The 17,517-nt window shown below is 38.2% G+C and overlaps 1 protein-coding gene across 1 annotated transcript in view; it reads right to left on the bottom strand.

Moving 5' to 3' along the window:
• Positions 1-17,517, bottom strand: part of dop (microtubule-associated serine/threonine (MAST) protein kinase dop) — a 321,749-nt gene that overhangs the window by 29,140 nt on the left and 275,092 nt on the right.

The following is a 17,517-nucleotide window of genomic DNA, read 5'->3' as shown; positions in this document are numbered from 1 at the left end:
CATAGCAGACAATCAACAAAAGACGTAATGAAAAACCGATGGCAAACATGTTATCACTAAACAGAAGTTCTGTACTTAGCAAAGGATAAGACATGCTAAGGAAAACAAAAAAAAAAGAGGGGAATCAGGCATTTACTAGCGGTTCTATAATCAACTTTCACTTAGGGTGACTTAAAAAAAAAAATTAATAAATAGAGAAAACCTGGCAATGTAAAGAGGAAGTAACCTACCCCTAAGGTTGTTTGTCTTACCCTTAAGGGAAAGGACTTCCCCTAATTGGTTCCTAGTTCTTGTAGAACTTGAAGATAAGAAATTTGTTTGGTCTGTTGTTGCTGACAGATGTCTTTCATGTTTTCTTTTAACAGGACCATGTGTATTCTCAATATAAAGACCAAAATAATTGGTTAAATTGCCTGTATTTACACACAATTGGCCCAGATGTATTAATGCATTTATAACTATCATTAAACAGAATTAAAGCAGGTAAAAAAATATGCTAGTCTATACTGTATATATTACATTCAAAACAATCTACCTGTTTGACTCCCTGGATTTTTCCCCTGCTGTAAATAACACGTTAGTGTCATTAAAGTTACACATTTCTGGGAGAACCATGACTAAAGAATCAAAAGAAAAATTAGGAACAGAGTTATGGAATAAGTTAAAGGATAAAGCTAAGGGAACACAACACTGACTTCTCCGTGCGTGTCAAAATTTCTAATCAGTGACAGTTCGTTTGCCGCAGTGATAATAAACAGATGTACCTTGAAATGCATAAGAGAGGTGACAGGGAGGGGAAGATGAAGGGCTGCCCTCGAGGCAGCCTGACGAAGAGTTGAGTCCGAGACTGAGCGGGACATCCCACGCCCTGTCATACCCACACCCGCAACAACCGACTCAGCGTCGGTGGCTCGGGGAGGTCTCAGGGGCGGCAGCTGATCATCGGCCTCCCCAGTCACCGCCAGCCCGCCTCCTTCTGGGCACAGATCGACCGCTGCGGAGAGGCCCATGGGGCAACGTGGGCGTATGGGCAGCCATGGGAGTGGCGGGGGTGGAACTGGGGTGCTGCTGCTGATGGGGGTTAGGATGAGGAGGATGAGGGTGGTGGTAGTAGTAATGCTGATGCCAAGTGCCCCCCATGCAGTAGGCGCGGATGGGCGGAGGACCCAGCACTGGGGTGGGTGCCGGGGACGGCCGGCCGCCCACCACCATCACCGCGGAAGGAGAGGAGGGCGGTGTCCCATGAGGGCTGCTGAAGACGGTACAATAAATCAGAGGATAAAACTATTACAGAAGCCCTGAACCCAAAGGGAGAGCCTGCAATAACGCATGACGCTGCCGGAAACCGAAAATTCGATAGACAAAAATTGTAGAATGTCTTGCACGAAGGTGTCTGAGATTCTTATTAGTCTACCGGTGTAAATAATAAAAAACTTGCATAAAAAAATATACTCTGACATGTACTTTTCGTGAATAAGTTTGGTTTAGCTGAAGAAGGGCCTCATATCATTCCTAAGATGTTTTCCATGAACTATAAACCGTGAATTACAAAGCTGAAGACAACTGACAGCAAAAGGATAGTATAAAAAACTCCCATGTTGACCAAGATCATTAACAATATACCTATATCAATAGTATAATCAAGTTCTACAAACATGGAAGATAAATATATGTACCAGATATGTAGATTTACAGTTAGAACTTATGAATTGAGTCCCGTTTTTACATAGAATGCTTCACAAAAGTAGCACTAAAATTCTTCAAGTGCCAAAGATTCATTTGTGACAGCTCTGTGAGAAGGATTCACCAATGGCATTCAAGTCAAGTCTGCTGTATATATGGTTTGGACAGAAATGTATGCAAAACTGAGGCTACAAAACAAACAGGGTCGACTAAGCCACACATTAAGAGGTTTAACTCAATATGATTTGGTAATAAAAGAGAACAAACACTTTCTTCCAGCAAGCTTACAACTTAACATTCACATGTTATTATAGTTACGTAAGCAATGGCTTCTTTATACATTCAATTTGTTATCATACGCTAAAGACGCAACATTTTTTAAAACAGCTATTACCCTATCCATTTGCTAAAATTAACAATGTGCAAGATCGCAATGAACATTTATGTTAGCAAAACTCATACAATGTAACTTATGTTATGAAGTGTACAAAAGTCAAGGGGACACAGCAATAATAAATGATATATTGAGAAGTGTGATCATTTACACAGTTTAGCTAAGCAGGAAAAATTGTTTTTTCTAATAAATGTCAAGAAATTTTTACAAACTGGATTCATTTTACTCATTAATGGTCTCCTAAACATTATCTATATTTATAATTTTGTTCTTCTACCAAAGAGCTTACAATCAAGAAAATCAACAGAATGTAACGATGCAGTAGTGTACATTAAAACAAGGTATCGTATATCTTACAAGCTTGAAATATAAATTTTTGGGCAGTGTTGTTAAATGTTATTAAAACTCGAAAATTTTCACTGTTGTCTCTACCAAAAAGATATGTTCAACTGATTCCTGCAACTACACTTTATCTGGTTCACTTCCAATATCTAAGTTTTTTGACTGGATCATGAACTAATTACCCTCAACATTTACTACATACAGGTTTCTATATGTTGAGAAAAAATGAAAGGCCTCCTAACTATTATGTTGGAAAGGGTAAAAAATATGCAATACAAAAAACACACACCATTGTTCCATTAAAAAAAAATCCTTGATAGGAAAAAAATCTGACCGAAAACTACGTGAACTAAAGACATCCGCAGGGAACTACTGACTCACTGATGTCATCCAGAAACACCAAGACGTTAATTAACTATAATGAGATGATTAGACACAAGAAGAAGTTAATCCACAAAAGGTTAAGTACCAAATCCAATCACGGGAAAGGGGGGTGGGGGTAAAACCTCCCTTACCTGGTACCGACCACAGGAGTATGGCCGAAATCTGAAGAGGTGTTCGAATACCCATGCCAAGGTAGTTGTTTCGACAGGTTCGAACACATTTGGAACTTCGCAGAAAACACCCATTTTCTTTTTGTCAGTGTCTGCAGGTTTCTTAACAAGGTGAAATGCCGGAATTTGGTGGCCCAGGTTTTTTTTTATTATTTTTTTTATTTGTACGACTCAATTGGGTTTCTGCTTTCCAAGAGATGGTATCACAATATCCAAAATTTGTAAGGATTTAGTATCAAGCACGAGATTTCTCAGAAACAATAATTTTCACAGTTCCGATCCATTTCTATAGTGCCAATAAATTTTGTCATATGAAAAACACTTCCAGTTTTTAAACAAAACATGCCTGTAACGTCAGAAGCACTTCAGTTGACAGCGACGAAATTTTCACTGATGACATTCAATGGTGCACAATGATTACGAATACGGTACTATTGATATGATAAAATAAATGTTGTAAGTGTTTGCGTATTGACAAGCTTCACTGGCCCCACCCCGAGAAAAAAAAAAAGAAACATACACACATCGAAGTCAAAATTGAACCATAGGAACGATTCAGATAAAAAAAAAAAACTGCGTAATCACTACAAACTGCATACAAAGGATACAATGCTGTGTATGTTTGTCTTCCAAGAGCAAAGTTATTATATACAGTATTGTGTGTATAAGATGAAATGGGCCCTGTGAAACCTTGCATACTCCAAACGAAGTCACATAATTCAGCATAGGCTACATTAACGATTGGCTAAGTATAATCAATCAGATATTATGAGAGAGAGAGAGAGAGAGAGAGAGAGAGAGAGAGAGAGAGAGAGAGAGAGAGAGAGAGAGAGAGCAAAATATTTCTCACACATTACCGTAAAATATTAAAGCTAAGCGCTTGAGTTTAACAAAGCCAGCACTGCAGACAACATCAAGAAATGTCACCTAGTTTCCCTAAACTATTCCAGAACGACACCCTCCCACAAAGCCTCGTACCACGACCGAATCCCCTACAAACCTGCTGTTTCTCGTCCATGGAAGATCATCAGTGTCCTGCAATGGACCACATTATAAAATGGTCACGAACAAAACGACGAGTTTCCCAATACCCTCATTGCAGGCTAGGCTATATTTTTTATCTTCACAGAGAGAGAGAGAGAGAGAGAGAGAGAGAGAGAGAGAGAGAGAGAGAGAGAGAGAGAGAGAGAGAGAGAGAGAGAGAGCGCCATAATCAACACAGTCCCAAATGATTTGACCATGGCTCTTGAAATCCACTTTTTGTTCTGTTATTTCAATAAAAAAAAAAGACTAAGAAAGAAACGGGATAACCCCCTTGGTAGTAGTCTGGGACCAGATGAGGGAAAAGAAATTCCTTTCATTATCTTTTAACAGTGGGAAAGTTTTTTCTTAAACTGTTTTTCTTTCGGACAAAATTCTCACATCAAATTAACGTCTCCTCGCTCTTTTTTTTTCGCAAAGGTAATTGTGGATATTTCTTAGGCCAACTTGTGTCGTCTGCTTGAGTGTTTGTTCAGAATCATCGTATCTTATTCTTTCCATAAGATATCGGTATATACTTCCTTTCAATAATTATAATCCCTAAGGCAAAAGAAAAAAAAAGAAAATGACACCCTTCAAAGAATATCATGTAGACAAGCAATCATGTGTATTTCCAAAGCAACATCATCTACAATGCCTTTTCTCTGTAAGTCTCATAATCCAGAGACTACGCACATCTAGATTTTGTTTAACCTTTCACTTCCATGAAACTAAGCAAAGAAAAAATGTCATTACATGAATGACTCACACCAACTCTCGTTCTCTCCCAGCACCACCACCACCTGCCTCCCACTTACCTCTGACATCTCCGACCAACTTTCCCCCCCCACCAACTAAATGTTACATCAGTACCTTCCCTACACCCCCAACAGACAGACAAGACAGAAAGATAACCATTCACAGTTACCACCCAACCGCCTGATTCGCACAACCATCCAATCATAACAAGGTTTCCCACTGCCCGCCCCACTCTCTCTCTCTCTCTCTCTCTCTCTCTCTCTCTCTCTCTTCTCTCTCTCTCTCTCTGCGGATAATGAAGCAAGTACATTAGCATTTATAAATAATAATTTTCCTAATTTGCATAACATCTAGACGGCATAGAGAGAATCTGCGTCTTATCCTTTACTACGGGTTCCAGACTTAGTCCTGAGAGAGAGAGAGAGAGAGAGAGAGAGAGAGAGAGAGAGAGAGAGAGAGAGAGAGAGAGAGAGAGAGAGGGAAAATGAAGGTAAGTGGTCGTCTGCCTTTCGCACAATCAGATAGGCCTAGAGACAACACCGAGGATCGAAAGTCTAATCTACGTCCTTTAAAAGCCAAGGTGGGTGGGTATCTTTTGCAAACCATCGCCTAAAAAGGCAACTCCATGATCCGCATATTATGTCCAATCTACCGCTCATTTAGAGAAAAGTCTGAGTATACTTTTTATGATTAACTCTCACTGCCAATGCTAATATCGCAATAGTAGTTTAGCTGGCATGATACAATGATAAAAAAAAAGTTTTAAAGAACAATGTTTAACGGAGTTTATCTCGGATAACTTTCGAATTTACACGAATATTTTCGATCGAAACTTCATGTATGATTGCAAAGTTCCTTTCACTCTGAGCAATTTCTACATAACTATAGTATAGTAGCTATAACGTTATTGCATTTCCTAAATAACGTCAACGGGCAATGTAATAATTTCTACAACCAGAAATACAAGACAACTAATAAATCGAAGTGAATGCATGCAGCACCTTAAATTATAAAAATGCAAAAAATCGCCTTTCAAACATACCAACGCCTGTCATGAAATGTCTAAACATCCATTTAAAATCGCCTTAAAAGTAGACTACTGCCAAAGCCATGAACAATTTCAAAAAAGACCCATTAATGATTCCTGCTATCGCCTGCCAAGGCCGACCAGTCGAGCCTCTGGCCTCCTAGTCAGGGCCAACTTTCCATAAGACATTTTCCACGGGGCATAATGCTATTGATATGAAAAAGAATACGCAAAATTAAGGGACTCATGACGGTAAGGAAAATGTACGAAGCCTTTGTTATATTTACCGTATGCTGGTGGCTCTGACATTGTTCTGTTCCTCTTAATCCATTTACCTGTCAACTGAGGGAAACAGTAGTTTCCGATAAACAACATTGTAAAATCCACCCTCTTTAGTGTTTTTTTATAGGCAACCTTTATTACATGTAATTCGGTTACAAGAATATACTCATATATATATATATATATATATATATATATATATATATATATATATATATATATATATATATATATATATATATATATATATATATATATATAACACGGTCACCTTCACAAGGACGCAGTGAGCAATGCGGCAGTCACTTTGATAACGGTGAGTTTATCAAGATCCTCCTAATGACAGGTTTAATTCCAAATCCAAACCTGTACGAGTAAGGTGCCCTTCGGTGTATCAGTCAACAACGTCATTTCCTTGTTTTATTATATCATGAGCTGAATCTGAGAATGGCATTATAATAAATCTTAAAACCTTGCATAGTTATGCCTAATAACTAATGCCAAGTTAGATTAGACTTGTATCATTTACATAAGCCTAGTGCATAAAATAATCAAGGTGATATATATATATATATATATATATATATATATATATATATATATATATATATATATATATATATATATATATATATATATATATATATATATATGTTTTTATGAACTGCAAAGTCGTTTCCGACTCAACCGTTTCGAAAAGAAATACAAAAAAAAGACTATCCAAGATACTGACTTCATTAAGAAATTATAAAATTTATTTTTTTTTTGTTGGTTGAATAAAAAAAAAATAGTAGTTCTCTATCTGCAATGAAGCAACATTTCCAAGTTACTGGTAAAATACTTGAGGCTACTCCGAAGTACCATCTCCCTCTCTTGGGGCGTACGAACGTCTGAATCCCCCCCCCCCCAAAAAAAAAAGAAAAACTTTGTATTACGAGACCAGCGACCCATGTCAAAATGAAGGTGGGCAGGCGGGGGAAGGTTGGAGGAGGGGGGGGGGGAAATGGAGATACTTTCTCCCGACCTATTCGCTGTAACACTTTCTCTCGGTCCAACTACACCTCTCAGTTCACACCTTACACAAAAGAACCTAATGGTATGAGTGTATAAGTTTCAAGTGTTTTCCCGTCATTTATCAAAGTCCATGCAAGCGTATGTTATGCAGACTAAGAGCTAAATTACTTCTGGTCACTTTCAGTACTTAGGTGAATCGACGAAACCGTAACACACACACACACACATATATATATATAAATAAAATGGATGTTCGGGTGTATGTCTACTAACGGTCAAATATTGTAAGGTAACAAAGAGCCACAACTGACCAGCATTAACAAACTTCATATCAAAACATACCCTGCTACTATCTCATGATGCTTATTTAAGGTGAAAAGAAAAAAATATGTGTGTAAATGTATGTATTTGTGTATGATATATATATATATATATATATATATATATATATATATATATATATATATATATATATATAATGGGTGTTGGGGTGTAAGTCTACTAACGGTCAAATATAGTAAGATAACAAAGAAGAGCCACAACTGACCAGCATTAACAAACTTTTATATCAAAGCGTATCCTGCTACTATCTCATGATGCTTATTTAAGGTGACAAGAAAAAAATTATATATGTATGTGTATGTGTATATATATATATATATACAGTATATATATATATATATATATATATATATATATATATATATATATATATATATATATATATATATATATATATAATAGGTGTTTGGGTGTACGTCTACTAACGTCAAATGTTATAAGATAACAGAGAAGAGACAACTGACCAACGTTAACAAACTCCATAGCAAAACGTACTTTGCTTTTATCTCATGATGTTTAAGAAAAAAAAAAAAAAAGTTCTCACAGTTCTGACCGTGGATCTTTTCGGATATGACTCATATGAGCCTCACTGACTACACCCTAAACCCCCTTCCCACTGATGTCTCACCTACAACAAGCCCCCATCCCCACTGCAACCCCCTCCCCAAGTTTTTCTCCATCCAGACTCCTCCTACACCTGCCCTACTACCTCCCCTTCACCCCCTTTGCTCACCAACGCCACCGATGAACCCAAGACAGTTCGTATAGTGCGGCTATTGCAACACCGACTTCGGAGAGAATGAATCATCAAGGAAAAATTGCTTCATCTCCATTCATGAAGAAAATAGAATATTTACGCTACCAGGAACAATCTATTATCAACTTTCATTCAAGCATTTCTTCAAAAGATCGCAATGGCTTTGTTTTTTTTCCTCTCGTCGTTTTGTGCAATTTAAAAACCTCCTTCAATGTACTTTAATGCTAAATTACGATTTACATTTGACAGCACCATGACGTTTGCAATGGTGACCCGATCTGCAGTCTAGCAATGTTGAGTCTGGTCAGTACTTGGATGGGTGGCCACCACGAAATGCCAGACGTCGATGGCATATGGTGTACCCTTGGCTTTTAAAAAGTTTGTAGAGAGGGGGAAAGCTAACACATTCTAGAGCTACCATCGCGTCCAAAATAATCTATCCACACACATACACTACACTACACACACACACACACACATATACATATATATGGGTGTGTATGTGTATGTACATACGTTTAGACCATTATGAATATCGAAATACGTTGGTCCATTTCACAGTAAAACCTGCGAGATCACGAGTGAACGCATTTCGGCATTACCAAGACAGGTAAGAAGTTTTTACCTGAAACAGAGGCCAAATTAAACCGTTAATCATCGAGAGAGAGAGAGAGAGAGAGAGAGAGAGAGAGAGAGAGAGAGAGAGAGAGAGAGAGAGAGAGAGAGAACTGTATCAGTTATGAGCCAGTGGAACAATGCCTTTGAAATGTAGGTCAAAGGTTAGCTAAACTACTGAAGGAAGCTTTTAGCAGATAAAAAACGTCAGTAATAACGATGACGGTAATGATGATGAATAAATAGGTAAGCATAAATACTTCTTCAAGGAATAAACAGTTAAGAAAGACATAAGATATGAAAAAAAGAGAACATAAAAATACTATTGGGAGAAATAAGCCTCTAATTTAAGATGATTTCAACCGCACAAACTCTTCGTGAGCATACCATAGCTAGCAAGACAAGCACTAAAACATACGAGCAAGCACTTCAGTTCTTCCTGGCAAAGAAAAGAAACCCACAACAGATGGGTCCAAAGCACCTTCCATGAAGCGATCTTCAGAACTCTCCTTTCAATCTGAGAAATGACTGTGATTCTCAAAATTAATAACATTCAATACGGACTCGGTGTTGTGTTTCCCTTTTCTGAAGAAAAAAGAACCTTTTTCTTTGGAGGGGAGGAGGACGACCCTTCTTAGACATCCCAAAGCAACAACAGCCTCCTCTCACGCCCACGTTCTCATTTTATCTGCCTCTTAGCGTCGCTAACCGGCTTGGACCAACCACACAATGAACATTACATGCGAACATCCTCAGAGAGAGAGAGAGAGAGAGAGAGAGAGAGAGAGAGAGAGAGAGAGAGAGAGATAATCTGATGAATAGTTTCGCCATTCCGGCAAGGTGAGAATTACCTCGTCGAGGCCCTTCCATTTTTAAATTGACAAGATGGTATACATTTTACGAAACACACATACACACACACGCACCCACAACCTCTTCATTGAAGAATAACATGATCGGGGAAGCTTTTTACAGTGAACATGCTCCCACAGGAAAACAAAGTGGATAAAATGAAAAAATCAGTTCCAGCAATTTAGCGAAGCCACGCGCTAAACAAAGTCATGTTCTTTTATGTTCTGTTTTAAGAAAACGCTTGATAAATATTAGAAACTAGTTCTAATGTATATGTCACTTGCTTACATTTCGGTAAGACTAATCGCAAATATAAACTATTCCAAATACACTACATGTCTGTAATTAAAACCATATAAAAAGTCGACCAGAATTTTAAAATCTACCCAACCACAAAAATAGAAACCAATATTAATGGACACGTACAGTGTATCCGATCAAAGCAAGCAAATATACGAGAATGGATGACTTTTAATACTTTAACATGTCTACACTTTGCGATAAGAATATACACTAATATTGGAAGCTGACCCGGGGACTCTGGCACTGTGTGTGGATCTAAAGAAAAGGCTTTGGAGGCGACAAGTTTTATATGACATAGGAGCAACAGGGATATACACACAAGTAAGACGACATGTTTGTTGGAGGGGCATGGGGGGGTGGGGAGACTGGATGACGAGGAAATGTCTGCGGGAGTGGTATAGCAGTGTCTGCGATGGTAGCAGTAACCGCAGGTAGGTGGTGTGGTCAAGTGTGTGGTAACAAGAGCGTAACGTTACAGTTAACTCTTCCCCTCTACACCCCCAACCACCCACGTCCAATCAAGAAGGTCCAATTCACCCCTCAAAAAAAGATATTTGCTTAATATTCAAACACCTCCGAAAATCGTATAAATACTTTAGACGGCCAATATCGAAAGTTAATACCATTCGAAATCAGCTTCAAGAACTTGCTCACCCTATGCGACAAAAACACAAAGTTCTGCGCCAGAAAGTATTACATTTCACTGATGACCAGCCAGCCACTTTCCAGTCAGCGTCTGTGCAACCTGCATAGTTCAAGTCTGGCCCTCTGGGCACAGTGACTCAACCATAATATCCGACCCCCACCGTCCTATCCACAGGTGGGTACTATACTCTCAGTGCCTGTGCCTGGCCTCTCACACCTTAAAAACCTACAATTTCGCACCTGATAACCCTCAGACAGTCGTGTAAGATTAAGACTTTGGCGCAGAAAAGAGAAAAATATTTCAGTTCTTGCAAGACGATGCCCACCACAGGAAATACCCTTCCCTTCTTGATAACGTTTCGGGAGCACTTTGGACAACTCTGACCAACTAAAAAAATTACATTTTCCCTAAAACTGGGTACACTGCATGAGTCATCTGTGCAATTGCCAGCAGATGTCGGTGGAAAGTGGCTATGTAATTTATAAAATCGGCGGACAACACGTAATAAAAGTAATGCTGGCGTTAACAACCGCTAATTAAGTAAAATTTACCTCATTTATTGGAGTATAAAAAGAATTTGTTGGACAAAGAATGCATAAATACCATGACAAGAAACTCAAGCAAACCACCACCAAATTCTTGTAATTTCCCAGAATAGATTTTTTTTTTTTTTTATATTTTCACAAAACAAATGACAATTCTAAGGAAATACACAAATTACCTCAGTTTTTTTACATCATAATTATTTCTAGTATCGCAATATTCTTAAGTTTCACCACTGGAAGTCGAACGCAATGACATTTTACTTTCAAAAAACTGCCAGAATCGTAAAGCAGTCACTCTAAAGACTTCCACGCGGTTTCCGGTAGTATCCATCCATAGTAAAAAGAAAAAAAAAAATAAATAAATAAAAAACAAATACTAAAACAGCAAAAAAATATAAAAAAATTACACATATCTATTAAACTGATGGACATGAGGCATTTCTCTCTCTCTCTCTCTCTCTCTCTCTCTCTCTCGAGTGCCACTTTCGCAAAGCATTTCAAGAAGCAATTGAGGATCGGTTGCTCGTTGGTACTGAAACAAGACGCTGATTGTCTTTTTCGAGATATGACGATGGTTTCTAAGGGCCTTCTCCTCTTGTCTGCTGCAATACGTGCCCCTCAAGGCTGTGGCCCTATGACCAATCCTTATCAAAACACAAAATGTGATAAAGTAACAAAATGGTTTTCTTATGATTCGCCGATGCCAGAAAGCAGACTGTCCGGAACTCTTTTTAGAACTTCATAATCCAAGTACACACACAATTGGCATATCTCATAGCTGATTCTGTCAAATGGGGTCAACGTATTATCACATGCTTTAAGTCTCAAAAACAGACTTCGTTAGGGTAGCTATTCCCTTATCGTATCACTTTAATTTATACTCTGAAGGCTTGAAAGTTAAACTGAACTCCCTCTCAAGCAGATGCAATGTCAGCGGAATAATAATAAACACCCTCTGTTACGCTAATGATTTGGTTCTAATTTCTCCATCAGTGAATGGTCTCTAACAACTTTCAAATATTTGCTGTTGATATGCAGAGAATTTCACAATGGACAACGAAAATAATATAAGGTGCAAACCTAGATTACTCCCTAGATCGCCTAGGCAACGTCGAAGATCAATAAATATTCAGCGGGAATCACCATCTTTCAAGACCCTGTGAAATTCAAAACGAGTCTCAACGCAAGATATACAGTACAGACGAACTTAAGATACAGAGGAGATTCCGCTGAGATCATCCATACCTGTCCGTTACAAAATCAACCACAAAGGGTTCTTACAACTCCGCATCAAATTCCTTTTACATTGATAACCAAAACTTTATCCTTCTTAAGAAATACAGAGATAAATTACGCAGTTCTTCCGTACAATCTACTAGTGAATAAAATACGCATATAAATTACATAACGCTATTCAAGACTATCTATTATGAGCTTAAGTACCCAAATAAATTATGTAACGTTATTCAAAACGATTTATGAGGGGGAAGAATACTGACACGGTTCCCTAGCTCTTGGAATAAACTTACATACCCAACAAAATAAACGTTTCCATTAACACATTAAAAGGCATAACCTTACAGAACATCAGTGTCATGGAAGAAAACGCGAACGCACGCGCATACACACACACATCAACACTCTTGCCCACTTGAACCTCCATTGGCCGACGCAGCGAGTATGGGAAGCCCAGAGGTAGAGAACGACAGTATGGAGCTGATCAACAAACAAAAATTGCACGCAGCCCACAATGCGAGCGAAATCATGAAAGAAAGAAAGAGGAAGAAGAACAAGATTACTATTCCTTGTCGAGAGACTGAAGAGGAAGAAACGGTAACATGAGCGGAGATATACAACAGCTGTGGACACATTAGATACGCAGCATCCCGTTGTTATTCCGGTAATTTCTTCCTACACTAAGTTGCTGTTGTTTATTTTATTATACATTTGTGTTTCGAGGAACCTACAGATCATTTCCGCACAGGATTAAAAATTAGCCATACGATGAGTAAAATTATTTTCATTAAAATACGCACTGAACGAAATATATAAAATTAAAAATGCTTTCTTGTGGATTATCCAAATTCCCCTTCACAAGCTTAAGGACAATAATCAACGCGTCTGAAGGGAATAAATCTAAATTTAACCGTGATGCTGCATATATCACCTGCGTTACAGCATCGCGGGGCATCTATACTGTATAAGACGCCACATTTTTTCACCATAAAAACCGACCAGCAGCAGCAAACGGTCTCCCATATTTGGCCATACCCTCTTCTCGGAGTCCTCGACGCAAGTCTACTACTACTTATATAATTTTTCTAAGTAGAGGTGGGGCTTGGATAATACGTGATACTTAACTGAATCTATTGTACGGTAGAGCAATTGCATGATTTGTTCACTTAGGGCCAAACAAATACCTTCACAATTCTACAAATGCTGAAATTATATATAAAAAACCATACAAATTCATTAACTTCAAACTGCTGCACTAACACGACTTTAAACTTTTGGGTACAGACGTTCGATAAAAGACACAAACACATAAAAAATCCAAGGACTTTTTCTTCAGCATATCCTTAAATGATACCAGCTACTTAGTAGCTCCACCAACAACGGCGTAAACAAACAATACATTTTCCCCTCTTGCAACACGGCATTTTCAGGTGGGATCACTTGTTTGTTTTGAAAATTCTTTTTCAAAGTCTTGCGGCGTGTCGGCAAAAACAAACTAACAAGAGTTGCCGGGCTCTTCGATGTTTTCAGTGTTGAGCTCTGATTGAGAACAGGGGAAGACAAGCCATTCTGGAAATCCTTGGTAAGTCCCTGGTCACCGCAGTCTCAAGAAGTGCGCAATTACTCGAGTGCAAACAAATCCTACAACAGTAAAAGTTCGCAAAAGATTTTCAGCATTTAAATCCTTGTGTCCACGATTCAAGGGAACTGAATGGAAATATACAAGTCACAGCTTTCATACACCATACCCCAGACGAAACGTTTTATCAATCAATCAAATCCTTCAGTCAACGGCAACAACCTTCGACACAGCTGACATGATACACCATTCTCTCTCTCTCTCTCTCTCTCTCTCTCTCTCTCTCTCTCCGAGAAGTAATTTTCCTCAGTGAAAACGTCTGAGAACAACGGACTGAAAGAAGCTGTCATATGCACCTCCCACAGAATCATCAAATTCATTCACTGCTACACAGAATTAAAAACCATTTCCATTACACCCTACAGAAAATCTGGGATAAATTCCCTTCGTAACCATATAAACCTTTGAAAGGGAGATGATTTGTGTTTCTTTTTAATTGCACTTCTTTTCAATTTTTTTTCTAACCCGTAATTGAAAATTTCTTCCAGATCAATTTCAAGCCTTGAGAAACATCGAGGATAACCTACCGTATGTGTTTTTATATGTAAGTATATATTTGGTCAGGTCGACAATGGTACCTCGTTCTGATTACGGGACCCCGGTTAGTTTCCCGCTACCGGACATCAGAATTTCTTCATATTTCTTGCACTTGGATCTCAAGGGTTTGTAGTGACAAGCGTATCCCAAAAGCGCAAAGAATTCGAGAAAATTAAGAGGGCATTGCGGCTATTAAAGTGTGTGTGTATATATATATATATATATATATATATATATATATATATATATATATATATATATATATATATACATTATATATATATATATATATATATATATATATATATATATACATATATATATATACATATATATATATATATATATATATATATATATATATATATATATATATATATATATATATATAATAAAAAAATGTAATCATCGAGACTATTCTTTTAATCCGACCAAAAATGCATGGATCAGGGGCAACCTTACTTGCCTGCCCGCAAACGAGGGCCACCAGGAGAGGCGCTGACTGCATGAAATGGCGCCCCCGTGAGGACAGATGAAGGGCAACGTCTTTGACTACAAACGGAAGATTATAATGACGATCACGGCACTAATGACGATCGTGGTACCCCCTTAAGGAAAGAGGCTAATAATTATTGCTGGGCGTAGGGAACTACGGCTGAGTGGAGGAATAAATTAATACGAAAAATTAAACGTGAGAGATGAACACATGCCAAAGAATATTTCGAAAGAAACATTTAACTATACAAGGAAGATAAACACTAATGAAAAGAAATTATCACTTGAAAATTGAAACAGTTAACTCCAATGCTTACAGAACAATATTCAGGAAGAAAAGAACTTTGCAAAGTATACCACATGAGCTCTAGTCATTGCTTTCAAAACCCCTTCGGTGGGTAGAAGAAATGCATGAAGTTAGTGAGAAATACTTGTTTTTAAAAGGGGCTATTTTAATCCGAAAGAACAAATATACCAATACACGAATTATGCCTCAGATGTATAGCCATCATATTAAACTTCCTAAAAACGAAAATATTAAATCAGCAACCAATGCAAGCAAAGCCTAAAATTATTCCGCATTTGCATAAGTTTAAGCGCAAATAAAAATATTGAATGCATAATGACTGGAGACAATATCAATAATTTGGGCCTTAATTTTACTGGGTGATTCATAAAAAAAAACCCCGAGGTCATCGAGACCTCATTTCCGCCCACCCACTACTCAACGTGGTGAGTGTAACGGGGATATTGGGGAGGGAGGAAGGACGGCGGGGGTTGATATGAGTTTGGGGGAGTGGGTGCCAATAACAACTCTGACCCTTCTCCCTTGTTTTCTCTCCACCCGTCAACTTCAATCATAAGTTGGAGGTTGCCCTCTCTCCGTTTCGTATACCCAAGACAATAAGGGCTTCCTATAATTACTTTTTCTTAGGCTGGTAATAACCCTTTTCCATAATTACAGAGTATACTCCATTAACTCACGGCTGGCTACAGGAAACAGTCAAGTTACAGTTTAGAACAACAAGACAGGCCTTATTTTCGACGCATGGTCTCTTCCTCCGAAAGTTTGTAACCCGTTACCGTCGTGGGAGATCCCAGAGTGATGCCTCTGGAACCTGATGCCTAGCTGGGGTCCCTAACAACTTCCTAGGGCGTACTTGAGTTGGTAATTAAATTCCGCTGGGCACATACTCCAACAGTGATGAAAATACAGTCGTTACTTAAGGTACGATGGCTGAAGGGGCCTGAAAAGATGTTGTTCTTATTCAGTTTAGGCCTAACGTATTAAAGAAATGAAGAAAGAAATGACAGATACAGATCATATTAATTAAACGAAAAGTTACAGGTTTTAATTTTCTTAACTCCACTTTACTATGAAACCAGGAAAGATACACCAAAAAGCATACAGCTTCCTGAAATCTACTGAAAAATGTATACAAATCTATATTAAAAAATCTGCATGAAGAAGTAAAATGCGTGGAAAATGAAGTACAAAACTCCTAATAGTTCAAGAATACCGATACTACTTGCTTTTAAAACAACCTACGGTACATGAACTGTGGAAGGGCAGTTTTCCGCTGCCTTCAGTAATCATGCCACAAAACCAAGCGTCACCTGAACACCTCCAAAACTTAGTACTTTTTTTTATGCCAGGTGGGAAAACGACCTCCTCTTCGGTATGAATAAAATGTGTTTAATACAATATGGAAATGACATAACGTTTTATAAACCAATATACAAACACAAACTAAAGGAAGAAATACATCGAGGGTGGCTCTAGAAGCTGCGAGGGTTTTCACCTGGAGGGTGAACATGGGGTGGTTCCATGCTTGCAATTCAAGTCCGACAGGTTATGTATGAAAGAATAAGGGATTCGGGAGGGGGGGAGATGGATCCCCAATCATGCTAACATTCTTCAAACAAACATAATACAAAGCTACCAGTTTTTCCCGAATAATGGCAAAAACAATTATCGTCAAGGTGACAATCAGCATTGGGATGAGATTCGTGTGATCGCACTGTGTACATAGGCTATGTTTATTTATCATTTGGAAGGAAGCATTTATAAATATAAAAACGCTGAAAGAAACAGATGAATGTAAGATGAAATGCGTAAAGCTACGAAGCAAATATCTGCGCAAGAAAATAGACCGATATCTCAGTTGAGAAGTTAGTAGACAGAAACAAACAACCCGACATAGCCACATTCGGTAAAGGTGTGAATCATCCTTGATGAGCAGCCGCCTTCCTCCCTGGACACGTCAGTTTATCATCAACACAGGGAACTTTGACCCTTTGTTGATTCAGTTGTCAACCATCACTGGCTTAGCAACCATCTACACAAACCTCTAGAGACAAGTGAGCGCGCGAGGGCGCGAAACCTTTTTCAGCGTTTCTTCATGGGCACAAAAAAAAAACCCAGAGATATTAGAAAAAGAGCTTCATGAAACATTACAATCAAATTGAGAGAGA

The sequence above is a fragment of the Macrobrachium rosenbergii genome, chromosome 12 (genome assembly GCF_040412425.1).
Source record: "Macrobrachium rosenbergii isolate ZJJX-2024 chromosome 12, ASM4041242v1, whole genome shotgun sequence".
NCBI lineage: Eukaryota > Metazoa > Arthropoda > Malacostraca > Decapoda > Palaemonidae > Macrobrachium > Macrobrachium rosenbergii.
Note: the sequence above shows the minus strand (reverse complement) of the source record. Positions and strands in the feature narration are given on the sequence as shown.